Source organism: Carcharhinus amblyrhynchos, chromosome 5 (genome assembly GCF_965287045.1).
Source record: "Carcharhinus amblyrhynchos chromosome 5, sCarAmb.v2.hapA, whole genome shotgun sequence".
Classification (NCBI taxonomy): domain Eukaryota; kingdom Metazoa; phylum Chordata; class Chondrichthyes; order Carcharhiniformes; family Carcharhinidae; genus Carcharhinus; species Carcharhinus amblyrhynchos.
Window position 1 is genome coordinate 71859342 of NC_137328.1, and position 15384 is coordinate 71874725.

General features: G+C 42.9%; 1 protein-coding gene across 1 annotated transcript in view; it reads left to right on the forward strand.

Annotated features, from left to right (window-relative positions):
* The window catches only part of sema6a (sema domain, transmembrane domain (TM), and cytoplasmic domain, (semaphorin) 6A), a 147226-nt gene that overhangs the window by 37216 nt on the left and 94626 nt on the right, over nt 1-15384 (forward strand). The window lies entirely within an intron of this gene.

A 15384-nucleotide genomic window follows, 5' to 3' on the forward strand; every position in this document is an offset into this window, starting at 1 on the left:
CGTGGAATCGTTGTGGGTGGTGATAAGGAACAGCAAGGGGAGGAAGATTCTGGTGGGTATGGTCTTTAGGCCCCCAAATAATGACTTGGAGGTGGGGCAGGCTATAAACAAGCAAATAAATGATGCGTGCAGGAATGGAGCGGCGATAATTATGGGGGATTTCAATCTGCATATTGATTGGATGACCCAGGTCGGACGCGGTGGGCTTGAGGAAGAGTTCTTGGAATGCTGCCGGGATAGTTTCCTTGAACAGTGCGTGTTGGAGCCGACGAGGGAGCGAGCTATCTTAGATCTGGTGTTGTGTAGCGACGCAGGAAGAATTAGGGGTCTTGTTGTGAGGGATCCTCTTGGGACAAGCGATCATTGTATGGTTGAGTTTTTGATGCAGATGGAGGATGAGAAAGTAGGGTCCCGAACCTGTGTCCTCTGTTTGAACAGAGGGGAGTACGATAGGATGAGAGAGGAATTGGCAAATGTAGATTGGGGGCGCAGATTGGTTGGTAGGACTGCTGAAGAACAGTGGAGGATCTTTAAGGAGATCTTTTTCGGTGCTCAGCAGAAATATATTCCAATGGTATAGAAGGAATGTAGGAGAAGGGATAACCACCCGTGGTTATCGAAGGAAATAAAAGGGAGTATTAAATTAAAAGCTGATGTGTTCAGAGTGGCTAAAAATAGTGGGCGAGTAGAAGATTAGGAGAGGTTTAAAAATCAACAAAGAATGACTAAGAAGTTGATAAAGAAAGGAGGAATAGACTATGAAGCTAAACTAGCACTAAATATAAAAAAGGGCAGTAAGAGTTTTTACAAATAAAGAAGAAGAGGCTGGCTAGAGTGAATGTTGGGCCCTTAGAGGATGAGAGGGGGGATTTAGTGGTGGGAGATGAGGAAATGGCTGAGGCCTTAAATAAGTTTTTTACCTCGGTCTTCACGGAGGAGGATGCAAATAGTTTGCCGGATATTAAAGATAGAAGGATAGTAGGAGTTGAGGGCCTGAATGCGATTACTGTCACTAGAGAGGTAGTGCTTGATAGACTAACGGGACTGATGGTGGACAAGTCCCCAGGACCAGATGGAATGCATCCCAGGGTTCTGAAGGAAATGGCAGAGGTGATAGTAGATGCCTTAGTGATTATTTACCAAGCTTCGCTGGATTCTGGGGAAGTGCCGGAAGATTGGAAAACGGCTAATGTTACGCCGCTGTTTAAATAAGGTAGCAGGCAAAAGGCAGGGAATTATAGGCCAGTTAGTTTAACATCTGTAGTTGGAAAAATGCTTGAATCCGTCATCAAAGAAGAAATAGCGAGGCACCTAGAAAGGAATGGTTTGATAGAGCAGACGCAGCATGGATTCGTTAAGGGGAAGTCGTGTTTGATGAATTTATTGGACTTCTATGAGGATGTGACTAGTGCGGTAGACAGAGGGGAACCGGTGGATGTGGTGTTTCTCGATTTTCGAAAGGCGTTTGATAAGGTGCCGCATAAAAGGTTGCTTCAGAAGGTTGGGGGCATGGAGTTGGGGGTAAGATGTTAGGCGTGGATAGAGGATTGGTTGTCTAATAGGAGGCAGAGAGTTGGTATCAATGGGTGCTATTCTGATTGGTGGTTGGTGCCGCAGGGATCGGTGCTGGGACCTCAGCTATTTACCATTTATATAGATGATCTGGAGGAGGGGGCTGAGTGTAGGGTGACGAAATTTGTTGATGACACAAAGATGAATGGAAAAGCAAATTGCACAGAGGGTGTGGAAAGTCTGCAGAGGGATCTGGATAGGCTGAGCGAGTGGGCGAGGACCTGGCAGATGGAGTACAATGTTATAAAGTGTGAGGTTATCCACTTTGGCAGAAATAATAGTAGGAGGGATTACTATTTAAAGGGCAAAAAGCTGCAGCATGCTACAGTGCAGAGGGACCTGGGGGTCCTTGTGCATGAGTCGCAAAAACCCAGTCTGCAGGTGCAGCAGGTGATTAAGAAGGCGAATGGAATGCTGGCCTTTATAGCGAGGGGGATAGAATATAAAAGCAGGGAGGTCTTGCTGCAACTGTACAGGGCACTGGTGAGGCCGCAGCTGAAGTACTGTGTGCAGTTTTGGTCGCCGCACTTGCGCAAGGATATTTTGGCCTTGGAGGGAGTACAGAGGAGGTTCACTAGGGATGAGGGGGTTAGACTATGAAGAGAGATTAAATAGACTGGGTCTGTACTCATTGGAGTTTAGAAGGATGAGGGGGGATCTTATAGAGACGTATAAGATAATGAAAGGGATGGATAGGGTAGAGGTAGAGAGATTCTTCCCGCTCAGAAAGGACAGCAGGACTAGAGGGCACAGCCTCAAGATAAGGGGGGGTGCAGTTTAGAATGGAGTTGAGGACGAACTTCTTCACTCAAAGGGTGGTGAATCTCTGGAATTCTCTGCCCGTTGAAGCGGTGGAGGCTACCTCGCTAAATATATTTAAGTCACAGGTAGATAGGTTTTTGACAGACAAGGGAATTATGGGGAGAAAGCGGGAAAGTGGAACTGAGCCACTTCAGATCAGCCATGATCTTATTGAATGGCGGGGTAGGCTTGAAGGGCTAGATGGCCTACTCCTGCTCCTATTTCTTATGTTCTTATGAAAATTATTTTCACAAGTAAAAATTATTCTTTTTAACAGATGTCTATGATGTCCAACTTGGAGCTGAAGGAGAAACTATTTATTCTGTAGTTATTGTTATTTTCAGAATGTGCCATGTTAATCCACCAATGTGAATCAAAACCCAATCAACCACAGTCCCAAATGTAAAATGGTAATCAAACAATATCTCCATGTGTCTAGACTTCCATGTAAAAATGAAACAGACCTGCTCGAATTCATACTTTAAACAGAACCTATTAAACATGTCCCCAATCTGAAAGGGAATGCCATATGCTTGATGGCACAAACACATGCAATCTCCCGTTTTAACTTGCAGAGGTTTGTGGGTGGATTCTTTGGTGGTCTTAAACTTCAAATGCTAACTCATTATCAACCTTACCACCAGAAATGGGAAATTTGAGATAGTGCAATGTGGGCTGGTGATGTCATCATTTTAAAGCTTTTGATGGTTGACTCAGTAGTCTTTGAAGAACATTAGTTCAGATGTAGAGATTTATTCTATCTCAAGCTTTGTCAATAGTATTCAACTCAATCATGGGAATCACAACAAATTCAACTGAGCAGTGGAAAGTTTATCCTCATTACAAAAATATTGTATCACTACTTCTCATGAAAGTATCTTTGAGTTAGATTAGCCAGTTTGGATTTAATCACTGTCACTCCTGGAACTGATGAGAAATGTAATTTGCAGGCTCAGTTGAAAACTGTTAACTATTAACTAAATGTTTTATCATTTTCACAGAGTCATGATGCCCTGCAATCTTATACAGCAGTGAACAAAGGGCTATTATTTCTAATCAATGTTGGTCCATAGTTATATACTAACACTTAAACTGACATGCAAAGTTTCTGAAAAGTACAATTGGAGGTTTTTCTTGGGAAAAAAAGTGAAAGAGGTTGTTTAGAACAATTAATGAAATGTTTAATTGAAAGAAGATCTAGAACTTGCTGTTTTTTCTGATTATCATTTCAATTTAATCTGCAAAAGAAAGTACTTCAACATTATTTTAGAATTTAAAAACTTTCTTTCGTCCTATCCTGAGAGCACACCTTCCTTGGATACGCTTGTATGTCAGCAAGTAAACAGCAAATGTTGACTGTGACAAGGATTGGAATGTCATAGCTGTGCCTAATCTTGTCACACAAGATTAACACACAATCGTGCTTTTATTCAGGGTCACTGATTAGCAATCAGACAGGAATCCTCATTCACCATTTTCCATTCTAGAATTGAGATGCAACACCTTTGTCACTATGTCTTCTGAGTTCAGCTAAATGAGACCAGACATCAGACCTGGAATCTTCCTGGTCTAATTTGGTTCCATAATGGGCAATGCATTATCATTTGGAACCATCAAAGCCACTGATTCCAAGAGACATTATAAGTTTCCCTTTGTTGTTGCAACCTGTGCTACAAGCTATTCTTGTTTTATTTCACAAGGGAAGATTTTATCATAGAATCATAGAAACCCTACTGTGCAGAAAGAGGCCATCTAGCCCATCAAGTCTGCATGACCACAATCCCACCCAGGCCCTACCCCCATATCCCTACATATTTACCCACTAATCCCTCTAACCTACGCATCTCAGGACACTAAGGGGCAATTTTAGCATGGGCAATCAACTTAGCCCACGCATCTTTGGACTGTGGGAGGAAACTGGAGCATCCGGAGGAAAGAAACACAGACACAAGGAGAATGTGCAAACTCCACACAGACAGTGGCCCAAGCCAGGAATCGAGCCCAGGTCCTTGGAGCTGTGAAGCAGCAGTGCTAACCACTGCGCTACCGTAATATATTTTACCTTTGCTTTCTTCATGCCCATGAACAAAGCATTTACTGGTCGAGCTATCGATGAGAATTTCCACCTGAATTACATCTTGTCTACGTTAATACCTCAGCTGTAATGTTTAAACTTTTCTTCAATTCACCTCATTCCCTGAAGATTCTGATTGCCCTACAGAAGAATAATTACATGAATGGTGACTATTCCCAGGTACCTTGCTTTTACTCTTGAGACCAAAGGTATAATTTTGACATTTGTGGATAATGTAAAACATGCAGTATCATTTTGGCCACCCTTTAAACAGCTCCCTTGATTTTCCTTTCTGTTGAAATTAGAGGAACCATCTTGGATAAAGCCTGAAAGGATGTCTCCTCTGCCATCTGCTGCACATCCTCTGAGGAGATTTGCAATGCTTTGATATGGTTTTGATGCACTGCAAGCAATTGTTTTCTGATTTTGCATTTCTGCTAAATACAAGAGACTCATCCAGAGTGTGAGAATCAAATAAAGAGAAATAATATCTGATCTTTAACCATTATCAGTTAATCAGTACAATCTTGTCCCAGGCCTAACACCATTAACTTCTTGTAGTCAGTTCTTCTCAGAAATCAAATGCAATGTTCCCTGCATGACAAAACGTTTATTATCAGAAATAGACAGTTAAATTTGAAAATTATCAGTGAATTCTCATCATTTTTCTTAAACACATCTCCCATCTGTTTCGACAGTATATGCATTTTTGGACGTTGTATACACAGATGTTTAGTGTTAAGGGCCATGCCCTTTGAGAAATGACTGCGCTTTCAGGATAAATATAATTTTACTGTCTGAAACATCCCAAATATACATTAATAACAGCTTGCATCTATTATACTTATCTTTACTGACCTTGCAGGTCACTAAACTTCATCCTAGTAGTTAGGAGATTGCCACTCATTGCTTATACCACTTCCTTTACGTGGAACTGTCAAGTCTCTTAGCACTCAGTCCCATTATTGCATCCTCACCCCAATCCTTTGTTAACTTTCAATAAGAAGGATCTCTCTGACATTCTCTTCTTCTTTCTGTTAAAGCCATGTCTTCATGTTGCAATATGCTAGTTCAGCTTTGATAGCACCCCTGTTTGAAATGCTGCAGCTGTGTCCTCGCAAAGGCTTCCTCATAAACTACCTTAACATATTTTCTAAACATCACAGGCACAGTGCTCAAATTGTTAGTGCAACTCATGCTTTTGTTCCAGCAGCCATCAATACTGTAACAAGAAAAGAAAGTGCTGAAAAACTCAGCCAGTCAGGCAGCATCTGTGGAGAGAGAAGCCAAGTTAATGTTTCGAGTTCAATATGACTCTTCTTCAGAACTGTTGTAAAAAGCTAACCTCGTCAGTGACCATTGGCATGGTCAGTGACGGAACTATTTAGGGATAAGTCCATGCCCTATAGCATCTGTGGGAGCATTTCAGAGTCCCAGAATTTATCAGTGCACAGCCTCACAAAATGTCCTGTTAAAAACTAAGGAACGCAATTCTCAGAGCCCGCTAGAGCAGTGCAACGAGCTGGGAGACGTCAATGGAGGTCATGTGACAGGCTCCCCGCTGGGCGCCACAACCTCCGCATGTCTCTGGCTGCCAAATTTCCAACATCAACAGGTCCACACAAACTGGTGCAGGACTAAATAAGTTATTTAAATGGAGACATATATCTCACTAGCAGGCCTGGGACTGAAGCCTCCGGGCCCGCTCGCATCTCCCCCCATCAGGAGTGTTTCACTCCAGAGCGGTTTACAACAGCTCGCCACTAGCGGAGGGCTGATGGCCAGACCCCGTTGGAGTGAAGATGCTCTGTAGCACCCCAAGCAGAAGGGGATAAGGGGGGTGCCCCTTGGCATTGCCAGCTTGGCAGTGCTAGCTTGGCCCCTGGCATTGCCAAAGGGGCAAAGTTGACATGCTTGGGGCACCTTGGCACTGCCCACCAGGCAGTGCCAAGGGAGTGGAGCCTAATGGAGTGGGGCTTCTGGGGGGAGATCGGTGGGGGTGGGGTGTCCTGCTGCCACTCTGCATTTTGGATTTGTGACAGAGGGAGGGAAGGGCTGATCAGGGCGAGCCATCAGAGTGGGGAGGGGCGGTTGGCCTGCCAGGCAGGTTTGAGTCTATGGGCTGCAGCAGGGGGAGGGGGGCTGGATGCGTGTTGGTACCGCGTGCAGTAGGGGTGTGGGATCAGGAGATCAGGACTACTGGTGGGTATGGGAAGGAAAACGAGTCAGGGTGTGGGGGGTGGGGGGCGTCGAATGGCCAATGATGCAGGGATGTGGGGCTGGCCAGGGATTGAGCTGCCCAGCGATCAGGAGGCTGGAGACTATGGCGATCTCGGCACTGACAGATCAGCGTGTGTGCAGTGGCCCCGGGCTGTCCAGCTGGAATAGGCCCCAGCCACTGATTTTTAGCATGATTCATGCTAGGGCATTCTGTGATGCACAGAGTACGGGAGATTCATTTTGAAAATCCCATTGAAAAAGCCAGCCTGCTTTATTCCAGTTTTTATACAAATTCGGCACTTAGAATTTTTTTTGGGAGAATCCCACCCTCAGTTTAGGCTGTAACTCTCAAAGGATTGAAGCACTAAGAACGTGCAGAGCTTTGTTATATATATATCAGAGAGCGCTTATACAATTAAATAGCTTTTTCCAAGATTTAAGCAGCCTTAAAAGCAGCTGTTGTGAAATGTTGTGATTTATATTTGTCAGAGAGAAACATCAATCTAGATCTAAGAGTAATGTACATTCAGAGTGAAAGAGAAACATTGGTTCCAATGTTTCAAAATATTTTTGAAGGAATCAGATGCTCAGTTCCATTTAGTACTGGTTGAAAGCCTGATTGTGCATTTATAATCTAACACTGCTAGTGACTCCAACAGTTATGTTGTAATACAAATGAGGTAAAACTAGTTTCTGGCAACACAAAGTGACCACATCAAGACTTGCTTTCTCCTCAGGCTGCCAAAAGCATAGCATTCCTAATAGCAAACATAAATGGAACTGAGGGGAACTGAGAGGAACAAGGGAACAAGAGTAGTTCATTCAGCCCTCGAACTTGCTCCGCCACTCAATTTCGATCTTTGCTGATCTATATCTCAACTCTATTGATCCATGTCCATTGTACCCTTAGCTAACAAATATCTATCATTCTATCAGTCTCGTAAATTTCAATTGGTGCTGTAACCACAGCCTTTTAAGAGAGTGTTCCATATTACCCCTACACTTTGTATGAAGATGTGCTCACTGATATCTTGCAGAATTCTGTGTCTGTGGCACCACCCTGTCCGAAGGCTTGTGTTACTAATGCAACCCCCTTTCTATCTATGGGTGGCACGGTGGCACAGTAGCACAGTGTTTAGCACTGCTGCCTCACAGCACCAGGAACCTGGATTCAATTCTGGCCTTGGGTGACTGCCTGTGTGGAGTTTGCATGTTTTCCCCATGTCCATGTGGGTTTCCTCGGGTGCTCTGGTTTCCTTCCACAGTCCAAAGATATGCTGGTTAGGTCGATTGACCAAGCAAAAGAAAATGCCCCTTAGTGCTGGGGGGACTAGCCGGGTAAATACGCGGGGTTACGGAGATATTGCCTGGATGGGACTGTTGTCGGTGCAGTCTTGATGGGCTGAACGGCCTCCTTCTGCACCATATAGATTATAAGATTTATTATTATACATATCACATCTCAAGGGCCTAGCTCTATTTGTATTTGTTCTGAATTCCCTTAACAAATGAAATAATTTATCCACATCTGCTCTATCAAATTATTTTATTATTTAGAGGGATCAAGAACCAAAGGACACTGATTTAAAGTGATTGGCAAGGGAAACAATGGCAACATAAGGAAAATCTGTTTTAATGCACTGAGTGTTTAGGATCTGGAAAGCACTGCCTGAGTATGTGGTGGAGGCAGAGACACTCATGGTTTTCAAAAGAAGATTGGATAATTATAAGAGAAAATATTTGTTGGCTGATGGGGTAATGGCAGTATAGTGGCACCAGGTGAGTTGCTCTTGTTCTCACAGAGAGACAGAGAGACAGCACACATATGATGGACCAAGTGGCTTTCTTCTGTCTGTCCATTATTCTTCTGTGATATTACAATTTTGAACGTCACAATTAGATCACTCTTCAGACTTCTAAGTTTAATTTTTTTGGGCTGGAGGAAAGTCTGTAGTGGCGTTCCCCATGGTGTTGATAATGAGAACCTTGCTTTTCCTGATATGTATGAATGATCTAAATCTTTGTGGACAGGGAACGATTTCAAAGTTTGCAGATGGTGCAAAACTTGGAAATATTATAAACCATGAAAAGGACAGTGTTGAGCTTCAGAAGGACATAGAGTGGAGTGGGCAGATAGGTGGCAAGTGAAGTTCAATGTGGAGAAGTGTGAAGCAATGCATTTTGCTCGGAAGAACATGAAGTGATAATATAAATTAATGGGTAAAATGCTTAAGGGCTGCAGGAGCAGCAGGACCGGGGTGTATATGTACATAAATCATTGAAACTGGTAGAACTGGTGGACGGGGCAGTTAATAAAGCATATAGACTTCTTAGTTTTATTAATAGGGGCATAGAACACAGGAGCGAAGAGGTTATGCTGCACTTATACAAGACACTGATGAGACCTCAGCTGGGATATTGGGTACAGTTTTGGGTATCACACTATGGAAAGGATGAAAATGCATTGGAGAGAGTGCAGAAGAGATACACAAGAGTGTTTTCAGGATTAAGGAACTTCAGATATAAGGGTAAATCGGAGAGGTTGGGACTGGTCTCCTTGGAGAGAAGAAGGCCAAGAAGAGATTTGATAGAAATGTACAAAATCGTGGAAGTGTTGGACAGAGTAGATAGAGAGAAAATGTTCCCACTCGTAAAAAGATCAAGGCAGAAACTCTACCACCTTGTCCGCCATGGAATTGGCATGGCCAGTGTCCGACAATGGAAATCTCCGTTGACCTTGGATGGAAATTTCTGGTCTCGCTCGAGTGAGGCCATAAAATCCCGCCCCAAGAATGAGAGAACATAGAATTACGAGTGATTTGCAAAAGTTGCAAATATGACATGAGTTTTTTTTTAACACAAATGGTTCAGGTCTGGAATGATGGGTGCTAGATGCAGGTTCAATGATGACATTCAAGAGGGAATTAGGTGATTACTTGAATAGAAGCAGAGGTGTGGGAAAAAGGCAAAAGATGGCATTAAGTTATGATGCTCATTTGGTGCATGTACAATGGGCCAAATGACCTCCTTTTGTGTCAAAACAATTTTATTTCTTGAAGAATTAAATGACACAGTGAAACATTGCAAGCCATATTTTACTCTAAGACTGTACCTCTTTTTAAGTATGATACATTTTTTAAAACCTCTGATGTAAATTGTTTTTGCTAAATTGTATTGATACTAATAATGTATCAAATGCTCCCGTTATGCTGTGTTCGAGCATTCAATCAGATCAGGAGTTCCATGTAATCTGACCTTCAAAATTCAGCACATCCAATCTTTCTTATGGATTCAAAAGGTACCAGTGCGAACTATACCAGCCTCACCTGTGAATTTTTGCCAGATTTGCACAAATACTGAGATGACATCACCAATCATATCTCCCTCCCCAACCCCCCATCTTTTCCCCTTTATTACCTCTTCTGATATTGTGTTCTCCACGCAATTTGGGAGCTGTCCTGCTTGAATTTCACCTTTATTAAGATAAAGACTGACTAAACAGTCAGCGGATTGATCGCTTTATCATAACTGGGACACACCATTTCACTAATTCTTGTATTGTTGAATATATTTGAACAATGTCATTATATCAGACAAATTCCTACTTTTTGGTCCATTAGCCAAGCTGGCAATGGGGAAACTGCAATTACTGCAGAATTCTGAGCTTGGAATCAGCCAGGTTTCCCATATCTGACTGGCCCAGCAAACTGCTACTCACCATCTGTGATCGTACATTAAAGCTACTTTAATGCAGTCACTGTTTTAGTTCAGATTCCAGGAGGCAGTTGTCCTCGGACATCTCTTAGCATTATATTAGTAAATCTAGCTCCCTTGTCAACTAACCAGGCATACTCATAAGTTCAGCTTCTTCTATGCCAGTAATTCTGCCGCTGAGTTAATGGAGCTTGATTTAACAATGTAAACTTTTAGCTACCAGTCGTTCAGAATTCAGTGAAAATTCCACTACAATTGGACTCTGGAATGTAGCATCTGTAGACAGCTCCATGTGACTATCATCATTCCTTAAGAGATAAAAGAGAAAAAAATTGGAATATTGGAGGGAAATTACCTAAAATAATAACTCTGAATGTTATAAGGCCACATCGATTAGAGTGAAATTAGATCATGTCACTGATGTAGCCAAAATATAAATATGCCTCGTCCAGGATCTTAGTCCACTGCTAGTTTAAAACCAATATTTCTTCAACATCATTCCTATACAGGTCAACTAGAAAGCTGGCAAAAGCTGACCAAGAGCCTCAAGGTACTAACACAGCCTCCAAAAGGCTAACAATTTAACAATAATACTGATAACAAATCGTTGATAGAAAGCTCTGAATCTATATAGACTTGTTCAAGACCTCTGGATGTCTCAAAGCACTTTACACTCAGTGTTGAAAGTTCTGTCATCACTATTGTAGCGTAGAAAAGACAGCAGCCAGTTTGTACACAGCAAACTGCCACAAACAATGTGACAATGAACAGATAATCTGTTTTGGGGATATTTTTCCCCTTTTACAGGGTATGTGTGTCACTGGCTAGATCAGCGTTTATTGTTCATCCATTATTCTGCATAAGAAGGCAGTGATAAGCTGTCTTCTTAACACTGCATTCTATGTGGTGCAGTTAGCCCATGGTACTAATAGGAAGTGAGTCCCAGATTCTTAACCCAATGATGGTGAAGGAAAGACAGTGAAGGAACTCCCAAGTCAGAATGGTATGTGGCTTGGAGGGGAACTTTCTAGTGGTGGTGCTCTTATGCATTGTGGAGGTGATAGGTTAGCCGTGTTATTGCTAGACTATTAATCCAGAAACTCAGCTAATGTTCTGGGGACCTGGGTTCGAATCCTGCCCTGGCAGCTGGTAGAATTTGAATTCAATAAAAAATATTTGGAATTAAGAGTCTACTGATGACCATGAAACCATTGTTGATTTTTGGAAAAACCCATCTGGTTCACTAATGGCCTTTAGGGAAGGAAATCTGCCGTCCTCACCTGTTCTGACCCACATGTGACTCCAGAGCCACAGCAATGCAGTTGACTCTCAACTGTTTTCTAAAATGGCCTAACAAGCTACCCTGTTTCAAAGGCAACTAGGAATGGGCAATAAATGCTGGCCAACTAGTGGTGCTCATGTCACATGAATGAAAGAAAAATCTGCTGCCCTGTCCTTCTAGATGGAGGAGGTCATGGATTTGGAAAGTGCTGTCAGAGCGACTGGTTTTCAGATGGTGTGCTGTGCCCATGAAAAGGGTGTAAGTGTGTTGCAGCCACTGGCACACCCACGTGCACACCTTTGCATCAAGCCACCTGACAAACTCCAACCCTTCAACTGGTGGTGCAATCACACCAGTTATTTCTCCCCAGTGGGAGCCATTGGTCTAAGGAGCATAGGTGAGTTGCTGCAGTGCATTTTGTAAATGGTACCCATTGCTGCTACTGTGCATTAGTGGTGGAGGGAGTATGTTAGTGAAAGGAATGAAATCAAGCAGGTTTCTTTGTCTTGGATGATGTCAAGCTTCTTGAGTGTTGCTAGAGTTGCATTCATCCAGGCAAGTGGAGATTGTTACTATCACACTCCTGACTTGTGCCTTGTTGATTGTGGACAGGCTCTGGGAAGTTAGGAGGTGAGTTATGATCAGCAGAGTTCCCCACTTGCCCTTGTAGATACTTGGCAGAACCATTCCAGAATCACACTAAGTGTGGTAGTGGGAGGGACAAAAGTCAGTTAACCTGATTGTTCCAATGGTGGGTTTCTGTGCTGTATTGCCCATCTGCTTCCAAGAACTAGCTGGTTCATTAATAATGCGTTAACAATAAACATATCAGTGGAAGGCCACTGCAACATCCCCTATCCCTGCTGTGGCCACAGGAGATTTACCAGAATCACCCAACCAGGAGTCTGGAAAGAGTCATCCAAACTTTAAATGTCAGTTCTGTTCTCTGTCCACAGATGCTGTCAGATCTACTGAAATTTTCCATCATTTTCTCCTTTTGCTTTACATTCCAACATCCACAGTAATTTATTTTGTCTTATATGAGACCATGAGAGTTTAAAAGGGAAACCCAAATGCTGAAGATACAAGATCAGTGATGTTTTGTTTTTAGGGAGTCCATAGGAATGCTCCAACAGCAAATTCCACTGGAGTGGTAATTGAGTCAGATTGTACTCCACTCACAATCATTTATCTTGAAATCCAGTTACTCTTATCTCATTCAGTCTTCCAACTCAGGGTGGGGTAGTGGGAGATGGGGGTAAGATAGGATCCTATGGAGTGGGGGGAAGGTGAGGTAATAGGGGAGGGATAGTGGGTGAAGTCCAATCAGGGTTGGGGAGAGTGGGATGCACCCTTGATGTTTGGGATGTTCAGCACAAGTTACTGAGAAGCTAGAAGTGGTTTAAATTCTTTTAACTTTCTCTGGCTAACTATTTTATATGACAGTCAGAAACATCCAATGTCTGGAAATTTCAATCACATTTTTGATGGTTCCTAGTGCAGGGCAATTGCCCTAAAAGAAGTTGGAATTTCCCAGGAAATTAACAGTGCAATCCTTACCTGGCACTGTCTGAAGTGAAGTGGAAGTGGAGGGTGGTAGGGGGGAATGGTAGTTTCCCGGAGCACCTTTGAGGGCCACCCCAGACACACTGCCCTGGAGCTCAGGGGTTATTGCCCACATCTAGAATCACAGAATCCCTACAGTGTAGGAGGAGGCCATTGGGTCCATCAAGTCTGCACCGACCATAATCACACCCAGGCCCTATTCCCGTAACTCCACATATTTACCTTACTTATCTCCCTGACACTAGGGTTAATTTAACATGGCCAATCAATCTAATCCACACATTCAGAAACCGGAGCACCCGGAGGAAACCCACACAGACACAGGGAGATTCTGCAAAGTGACCTGGGGCCAGAACTGAACGCGGGTCCCTGGTGCTGTGAGGCAGCAGTACTAACCACCGTGCCATCATGCTGCCCTAATATTTCAAATCCTATGTTAAGGCTTTGAACTGTAAGTGAACCAGATGGATTTTTATGAAATGGTTTCATGGTCATCATTATGCTTTAATTCCAAATTTTTAAAAAATTCAAATTTCACTATCTGCTGCGGTTTTGAAGCCAGTGCCCAGAGCATTATCCTGGATCTCTGGATTGCTAATGCAGTGTTAATACTACTTCTCCACTGCCTCCAACTAGTACTTTTACTTTCTAGTTCATTTTAAAGACTATTGTTTTTCAACATTTCTGAAATTATTTAATTGACAAAAGAAAAATCAGAGTCACTCCTGATACTCAAACTTCTCTGGGGGTTGGCATTTTGATTTATTCTCATGCATTTTCCTTTTCCCTCTGTCCTTGTCTCACCTGATGAAGGGGCAGCGCTCTGAAAGCTAGTGGCTTGTGCTACTACATAAACGTGTGGGACTTTAACCTCACGTTGTGAGACTTCTTACGGTGTTTACCCCAGTCCAACACCGGCATCTCTACACCTTGTCTCATGGCCATTCATTTTTATTTCCTTGTCCTTTCTGCGCCACTCCAGCCTGAGTCCTGGACCTAATTCCAGGCACTCTTTTGCTCCCTAATTCATGTGGTGGGTGAGAACTTCTACCTACAGTTCACAATGGACAGCATCATTAGCAGCAACTTGGGGCCAGAGGTTCTGATCTATGTTGGTCTTTGGCACAAAGCACCGATGCATATCGAATGCATGGGTTATGAAGCTGCCCACATGTATGCATAATTAACCGATGTCTTCCTTGCAAATACATATTATCTTTGCATATATGTGTAATGAATATTTCATTCCTACCAAATAAAGCAAAAAAAGGCTGTGGATTTGCATTGAAAATAATAGAAATTCCTGCTTATTCAAGAATGCCAGAATTGCATTGCTTGGTATCTGTACATGCATATTTGAAATTTTAAATTGCCCCAAATTAAATATCGCATAGCAATGAAAATGAAGTTTTAATAACTAAAGAGGTTCAGGGAAAGTTACCAATCTGAAGATTAAATGTTTCTCTCTCCACAGTTGTTGCCAGGCCTGCTGAGCATTTCCATAGAAACACTACAGCGCACGAGGAGGCCATTTGGCCCACTGAATCAGCACTGACAACAATCCCACCCAAGCCCTATCCTTATAACACCGCAAAATCCCCTTGACCACTAAGGGACAATCCCGCCCCGACCGGTTTCCTTTAACCCCCAAGTATTTACCCCACTAATTCCCCTAACCTACACATTTTGAAGCACTAAGGGGCAATTTAGCCAATACATCTAAGCTGCACATCTTTGCAGTGTTTCCTGTTTTTATTTCGGTTTTGTTTTAGCATCCGCTGTATTCTGTTTGGTGATTGTAGTAAGAAGTCTCACAACGCCAGGTTGACACCGATACGGCAAACATTTTGTGTTACTGCAGCATGTGTGCTTTTCACTGTTTACCAATGCAGTGCAATAATAAATCAAATCAGTTTAAATGTAGAGGTGTATTTCTGTACTCGGTCAGTTACCCTTGCTGTGTGCTACAATCCGGGAAAGCGGATGCCTTACAGCAGTTTGAAGTGACCGCGGCCAGGTACCAATACAATGAGAACAGCGGAAGGCGAAACTATTCAACATTTACCAAGAGTTCTCTCCGCTGCAAAAAGTACAAGTTGACATAAGTATGCAATTTCGGGTGTGCTGAATTTGCAGTTTGCCGATTTGCGCTCTC